This window comes from Halyomorpha halys, unplaced genomic scaffold, assembly GCF_000696795.3.
Source record: "Halyomorpha halys isolate HHAL.00 unplaced genomic scaffold, Hhal_1.1 Scaffold495.1, whole genome shotgun sequence".
In the NCBI taxonomy this organism is placed as follows: Eukaryota; Metazoa; Arthropoda; class Insecta; order Hemiptera; family Pentatomidae; genus Halyomorpha; species Halyomorpha halys.
In genome coordinates this window covers 154139-162965 of record NW_027109484.1, presented here as the reverse complement: position 1 = coordinate 162965, position 8827 = coordinate 154139, and positions in this window count along the sequence as shown.

Here is an 8827-nt window from a genome sequence, read left to right as displayed (position 1 = left end):
AACTGTACAAAATAATACAACAGGTAAATATGTAGTATGTTTCATATACACTTGAAAATCTTGGGAAGGAACCACCCATTGGTGGTACTTCATTTTAAATATTAAAAAAATATTTACATCTCAGTAATGAAAAGTGATGATTTACTTTGTTAACATTATAAGATGGGATGATGATATAAGTGGGAATGGTATCAATAAAAAAAATAACTATGGTTAACTCTTTCTATGGTTTTATTTAAAATGTGGAACAAATAAATGTATTCACCCACAAAATTTGTTTTATACATATTTTTAATTTTTATTGTCTATTTTTTACGTTGATTACAATAACTTGCCCATAGATAGGGAATATAAAAATGTCCTTTAAACATGTGCACTTTTATTTAAAAATAAAAATGTTATTGCCTGCTGAATTTTCTAAAAAAAAAGCATCTTTTTTTTATGCCAGTTTGGATTATTGGAATGTTTGGAGTACCGAAGTTCGGATTACTGAGAATGCACTGTAATTACTTTATTCATATAAAAATTTAGTGAATTTTATCGTGGTAGGAACCATGGTTTGAGAGATGATTTCTGTTACCACTAGATGAGGGAAACCCATTAAATCCCTTTAAGGAATGAATGATAGTGATAAGATAATGAGAAAAAAATTTAAAGGTTAGTTCAGTGACCTACCTTGAAAAAGAAACAAAAACGTTGTATTTCCATTTTTTGTTTTTTGTTTTATGTTTATCATTTTTGTACCAATTTAGTTAAGAAAATGAATTTGGAAATTCAAATAATTCAAAGATTTGAAGTTTCAACCAATTGAAGTTCAAAGTTAATATAAATAGGCACATTTTCATTGTCTTATAAGTATTTGGTTATTCGAATGTGGCAGGTATTACCTAGTCATGTACTTAAATTCAATTGAAAGTTTATGATTGTGCAAATTTTTCACCATATATATTTTTTATCTTTATAAATGATTTTTCTATATAATAATCAAAGTACAATAGAACATCACTATAGCTTTAATGACACATTAAAATGTCGCCATTGATTTATTTGTTCTTGAAATCAAACACACTCTACAATGCAACGAATTAGCCTTATAATTGTATTTTTTTGTCATTAATGAGTACCAATAATTAATTTTAAAATTTATAGAATTTTTGTATGAAATTATTGTAAATTAACTGCTTACTTTAATTTTGTTCTATATCATTATTTAAATATATACATATTATGAATTTATATAATAAATGACATTTCACTCACTGCTTTCTGTATCTAGATCTCATTTTTTTGAGTACCATGATTTATTGATGGATTAAACAATGCAACCTTGATAACAGTTAGTGGGGTTGCAGTTATCTAGTGACAATTTATTCTGGTAATTATTTACTAAAATAACCTATTACTAGAACATGTTATTGTTTGGTAGCTGCTACTCTTTAATACATCATACATTACTGTTTAGTCCATCACTACTATGATTAGTAATGTCATTGGCTGTGATATATATTGTCTTGTAGTCATTGCTGTCGTTATCGACAACGATTCAAATAGTTACTTATTACAATGACTGTTAACTGGGGCTTTGAATAAATGTTGTTATTTCAAATATGTTAAAACATTTAATCAATATATAAATTTACATTGTTTTGTATTGTTGAAAACTTATATATCGTCAGCAAAAGTGTGAAACCACGTAATGGTCAAATTCCAACTTTTTAAGAGATTCAAAAAGTTTATTTATTGTTAAATTAATTGGGTAGACAAAAATGCATGCTATTTATAAAATTTACACAAAATTAAAATAGTTCTAAATCCAACTGTTATGGGCAACTATATTTTCATAATTTTGCTGATGATATGCACATATATATATTTTAGTATATGATTGTATACAAATAAAAAAATTATTTTAAAATATTTATATTTTTTTTTTAATACAACCTAAGTTTGCATGAGATATAATTTAAATTATTCATCAAAATTCATTGAAGATATATAGAACAGAACTAGATGCTCTGAAGTGGGTTTAAATAATTTGAGACAATTAGGAGGAAAAGGAACGATTTTATAACAGTTTTGATACTGTAACTTTTTTTTTTCTTTATATCTTTATTAGAATTCACAAATCTATAATTATTTATACACATCAAATAAATTTGATTTTCGTTTATAATGGAATGATACAGGTGTGTAGAGAAACTACCCATTGGTAGTTTACTCTAATGACATTTTTACATTAGCAGGTCCCGTGACCTTCTTTTTTTGAGGCTTCTAGCAGAATTGTCAGGAATGGAAGAGGAAGTAAGGTTAGAAACTATTGGGTTTGGGTGGTTAGGGAGTTTATAATGGAAGGGATGGTATCTGGTTTGGGCTAGATCGGTTACATATGGATCATAAAGGTCTTTATGTATGATTTTATTTATGACACAGTAAGAAGCATTGAGAATTTTATGAAGGATTTTGGATTGGATACGAGAGGAATTCAAAGGTTTAGTGGAGCCCCAAAGCTCAAGTCCAGATTGGCTTTATTACAGTCATGTCGATCAGTCTTTTGTAATGGATTGGAAATTTAGACCGTTTGTCTAGTAAGTGCCGTAATAGTCAAAATCGGCGTGCAGTTTCCTGCCTTTTCAGTCTTGTGTGAGGATTCCAGATTAGTCATTTTTTCCAGATGTACTCCACAGTAGTGGATCTGTTCTACAGTGGTAAGAGCAACATTATTAAAGAATACTGTAGGGCGGTCAGTAGGTTTACGACAAAGGGTAAAAGTAATTTGTTGGGGTTTATTTTAATCCTCAAATTACTATACCATTCTTCGAGGGCTGTGATATGAGATTGGGATGCAATTAAAGGGTTATTATTAACTGTGAACACACCTGTGTCATTGGCATTTGTGGTGAGGATAGTGTTAGGATTGGTTGGAATGTAGAAACTGTGATGTATTTTAATATTTCTTTAATGAGCTGAGATGGTGCCATACTGGGTGAGAATAGGCCAACATGGAATACAGCAAATATTGCTTCCTGGTGGCTTGTTATTAAATCTATTAATTTTCCCCTTTACTATGCCGAAGTGGTATGCTTACACAAATGAGCAAGTGTCATCACACTTCTCTTATACTATCTATAGACTAACAAGATTTTTTAACAATTCATTATTTCATCACTTGATTGTAAGTTGTGAAAAACTGTAGGTTCTCGCAATATGAAGCATTATTTTTATGCACTGGTTAGTAATATATTTTTATTCGTTTACCATCTAAATTATTATCCGGAGTTTTATCACCATGCCTTTTTGGCTGTCACGTAATCATTAAAATAATATCTGTTCATAGGGCAAGATTGTGCCTCCCTTTTTCTCTTAATTTATATTTTGTATTGTGAGTGGTCTAATATAAAAAAAAATAAATAAACCTATATAATTCTTAACTTAGTAATGTTTTTGCAATAAAGCTATCATTCAAATAAAAGTAAAATTAACTGGCTACTCTATTAGGTGAGATTGTGCCAATATTTAAAAAAAAATTCCCTCCAATCCTATCCCATCTATAAATTTTTGTTTGCTCTGAAATAGAAATTTGAAATATGTAATTCCCATCTTTCTTTACTGAATTCATTAGTATACGTTGATAAATAAAAAAATGGCATTAAAAAAAAACTTACTTTATGGTATTTTCTGTGGTTTGAATCTTTTAAAGTTTTTTATGTGATTTATGTTCTGAACTTAAGCAGTCAGACTTTTGAGTAGGGGTGGCAACTATTTTTTTTTAACCATTGACTGGCCATTTCTGACATAGAAGGAAGGGAAAAGGGGGTTTCCTTACAGGTTGGCACCATTTTCTAGCCAAAATGGGAAAATTGAAATTTTCATTCCCTGGCTTTGCAATGAAACAAGAGTCAACCTATCCGAACTGGAATCGAACTAGCAGTGCTCCAGACTTGAGGTTGCTAAGGTCGTGCCTTACTCGATTGAAATGGCCTATGATAGGGATGGGAACCAGTCATAAATGTTTTTCATTAAAAGCATCAGTGTTTTCAAACCCAGGTTTAATTATTGTTGATGTTTATTACCAATTTTGCTTCTTTAGGTTTTTGACAGCAAACATCAGATAATACAATTGAATTTATATATTGTTACATTTACTTCTTTCCCCAAGGGTAATTAATAGTTTATCGACTTCTAAAAAAACAGTTATTTTCTAGAAGCTCATTAAGAACTTCACTTTTTTTCTGAGTTTAGTAGAATTTCTAATACTGATGGATGCATGCTTGCTTTGTTTCTTATAGCTGAATAATGTTATAGAAATAGAAATTCATTTTTATCATTTATAAATTTATTAACACTTAATTTATGTGTTATAACCCATTATTTATTAACACATCCATCAAATCCTCAATCAGACCTTAGCAAAAGTCTATTAAAAGTTATCAAAACAAAAACCAATCAATTAAAAAAAATCCCTTAAGTAGGGATCTATGTATCTATTCTTGGATTTCAAAGCTGCTTATGACAGTATCAACTGACCAATGCTAGATGGGATTATGGAAAAACAACATCCCAAGAAAGCTAATTAACTAGTAAGCTAATAAAATATCACCCGAGACCAGTAGAAAAAGGATATTTCATCCCAATTTTTGAAAACTATACAGAATTACTAGTAAAAATTGATGTCTGCCAAGTATAGTTAGGGAGAATAAAAAATTGCGGCTGTTTCACAACCATAAAAAAATTAGTTTTTCATTCGGAGCTCCATATCTTTAAAACTTCATTATCCATCCATATACTTAAAACATTAGAAAATCTAAGAAAACATAAATTAAAGAAGAGAAAATTGACTAAAATATGACCCCTAACGGAGTTATTTAGGTTCAATATTTCCCGAGATACAGTTGTTTAAAAAAATTCATTTTTTATTTAGAACTCCGTACCTTTGAGACTACTTAAAACACTATAAAACCTAAGAGGGCATCATTTAAAGTAAAATAACTTTGATAAAATTTGAGCCATAATAGAGCTGTTTATAGTAATGCTTGTTAAAAGCAACATTTCATGAAATATATACTGAAAATCAGTAGATAGTAAATTTATTGTGGGAAATCTTAACATCAAGAACCATGAGACATATTGATGTTTACTAGTAAACAAATTAAAGCTAATAGGATGTACTATAAAGTAGTTTATAATGTTTAACTTCATAGGAGTAGTAGTTTTCATGATATTTAACAAAATAACAAGATGATTTCTATTTGTTCAAACATAACATTTGGTTTATGGTATATCTCAGGAACCATTAGATGTACAGATGTCTATAAGGACTCAAATTAAAGCTAGTTGAATGTACTATAATGTAGTTTATATCATTTAACTTCATAGAGTAGTAGTTTTAATGATATTTACATATAAATAAGAATTTTGCATATGAAATTTTGTCTGAATTAGAAGTCAATTTATTTTAGCAACTATCATGAAAATTACTACCCCAACGAAGATAAATATTATGAACTACTTTACAGTACATTTAACTAGCTTTAGCTTGAGTGCTAATAGACATCTCTACGTCTCATGGTTATCCTCTTTTCTAAATCTGTTTCTCTTGCCTTAAGACCTTCATGGGATACCTGTTGGATTGGCTACTTCTTCTTTACCATTAGCGAAACTCCTTACGGACCGCAGTTTCTGTTTCTGCAAGTGCTAACTGGGAATACCTGTAGGACTTACCATCCCCTTGACGGTAGTAAGCAAATACCTTACAGAGTAAAGTTTCCATCTTAAGAAGATTTACGTTGAGTACCCGTAAAACGCGCCAATCATCCTATCAATTCACCAACTATTCAACATACCTAACCAATGGAACATGCATATCGAGTTCATTTGATGTAGAGTACCTCACCTCCTAATATAAGAGCTCCGAGCGGATTTTTTTGAACAACTTGTTTTATAACCTTTCCTTCCAAAACTTCTTGTTATTGTTTACTTTCAAGTTTTGATTAAAATAATTTATTACAACATGCTAAAGTGGAAGTTGTGTGAGAGTTTTGCCACTGAGTGCCTTGCTGATCTTCTAACATATGAGGAAGGTAAACAAGATGAGCTAATTGATTACTGTCATTACATTATTATTATTGTCAGCCATTGCTTTATTAGTATTAAAAACACTTATATGTATAAAAATTCACAGTCAAAACACAAACTACGAGAAAGTAATTTAACACGACTACAAACAAAACTGTGATGACCGATGGAACATGCATATCGAGTTCATTTGATGTAGAGTACCTCACCTCCTAAATTAGTACTATGTCTAATTATACACAGCAACCTCGAAAATATTTTTCTCAACGAATTTTTCAGAACTCTCGTTTTAGCTAGTTCATTGTTGCTGTTCCTGACATACAGAGGAGGGGAGAAGATTATCCTATGATTGATCAACCTATTCTAATCTGAGTGGGAGGGTCAAGCATTCATTCCGTGATAAGGCTTTGAAATCGAAGTCAACGCGATTAGAGACGGAATCGAACCGGTGCTGCTAAAGAATCGATGTTGCTAGGATGTAGCCTAAACACACTCGGCTATAACAACCTCTCTTGTGCATAACTGGCGTAACTCCTTTAAGTTGAGCCTCTCAAGAAGGAGTATTAATGCCAGGAATGTCTATGCTATTAGCACCCATCTTCTGGCTTAACCGCCCTCGAGTAGGCTATGAGGGTTTCCTTTGTAGATGACATAGACTTTTGATAATTTCTAAAGAAACTAGGCAGGCTTTGGTTATGTTGACTGAAGTTTCTTGTGGTAATCTAGTCGAGTATGCAACCTCTTCGAGTTCTTATCCAGCGCACTTATTTCTGAAATTTCCAATGGAAAGGAGTATTCGCATTGAAGGATTCTCATAGAGAATATAATTCGGAAACGATTTTGTATCGGTGATTTTACCTATTTGACGCATCCTAAATGCTTAAATCACACACAAGGAGTTTCATGATGTTGTGTTAAATGTAAAATGTTTTACCATGTTAAATGTTATAAGTATAGGAATGTGGGCAGCCCTATTTAAAGACATGTTAAATGTTAAACGCATAAGAGCTCCGAGCGGATTTTTTGAGCAACTTGTTTTATAACCTTTCCTTCCAAAACTTTTTGTTATTGTTTACTTTAAAGTTTTGATTAAAATAATTTATTACAACATGCCTAAAGTGAAAGTTGTGTGAGAGTTTGGCCACTGAGTGCCTTGCTGATCTTCTAACATATGAGGAAGGTAAACAAGATGAGCTAATTGATAACTGTCATTACATTATTATTATTGTCAGTCATTGCTTTATTAGTATTAAAAACATTTAAACCAATATTAATACATAGTAAAAACACAAACTACGAGAAAGTAACTTAACACGAGTACAAACAAAACGGTGATGAGCTCAGCTGGTCTATTGCGTGACGCCATTCTCTATTCAACACACCTAGTAATTAACAGACTCTCAACCATGTTATATCGTTTTAACATGGTAAAAGTAGGAAATATTTCTTCATTTAACATGTTAAACTAAAGATCATGAATATCCCTACAAAAAAGTAATTTTACAGTTTTTGAGATTTGCGGGTAAATGATAACATCGAACCACCCTAGAGGACAACGTTGTTTCAGATTTAAATTCCTCGTAAGAATTCATCACAATTACCAAAAAAATCAAGAACCAGTCATCATGAAAGGTATTTCAGACGAAACAATTTTTTTATTTAAGTTTGTTCGAAATTCCGCACCATTTGGCCACAAATGTAAAAATATTTTTGAGGATATGATTGGGAGTGCGGTCAGAGAAGAACACAAATAAGTAAAAATGTATTTATATTAATGAACCTTTCATATATTCCAATGATTTTTTCAACTCTACTATTGGCCGCCGACGCGCCACTCATTGCACTCGGCTTTAAGTTCTTGACCAAGTAGGTTCGTTTTTTATATTTTATTAAATTTTTTCTCACCTTTCTTTTTACACCCCTTTCTTTTCACATTCTTTCTTCTTTACCCACATTATTAAGTTATATTCACCACATGTTGATATTATAATATTTACTATTGCTTCTTTTGGCTTTTATTACTTTATTTCTTTCATTCTAGTATTTAACTTACATGTTTCATTAGTTACATATACCCCATCCCCCCTTCCTGCGAGGTGGCAAGGCAGGAAAGGCTCCAGAAACCCTGTAAACATTACCCCATAACTCATAATCATGAGAGATACTTGACCGTGGATGACTTATACGAGAAGAAGATGGTTGGGGGCTGCGGTCAAAATAAAACACCAATAAGTTGAAGTAACTTATTTTAATTGCGCCGACATTCGGCCAGAATTTCTAGCCTTCCTCAGGGCTAAGAACAGAACAAGATAACAATGAATACAGAAAATAAAAAATAAAATATAAGCAAAATAACATAAGTAAATAATTGCACAGAATGGAGTTAATAAAATAAAGTGATGAAAGAAGTGGGAAATAAAATGTATACATAGGTAACTGAATAAGTAGGTAAAATAACATAATTAAGGAAACCAATTAAAAATGAAGTTATATAATGCAAAGAAATATGCATATATTAGTTTATTAATGATTTAAAAATTAAAATTATGGAAAGAAAAATAAAATTTAGAGAAAGAAAATATATGTAACAACTGAAATATGTAACCATAATATAATACCAAAACTCCTTTCTTCTCTTGCACTCCTCCTCCCCTATTTATCAAATTCTGTTTTTTGTTATTCAATATTATCTTTGAGCTTTTGATCGAGTCTGGCACCCAGGACTTCAAGATCCATAAATTCCTACCCCCTACAT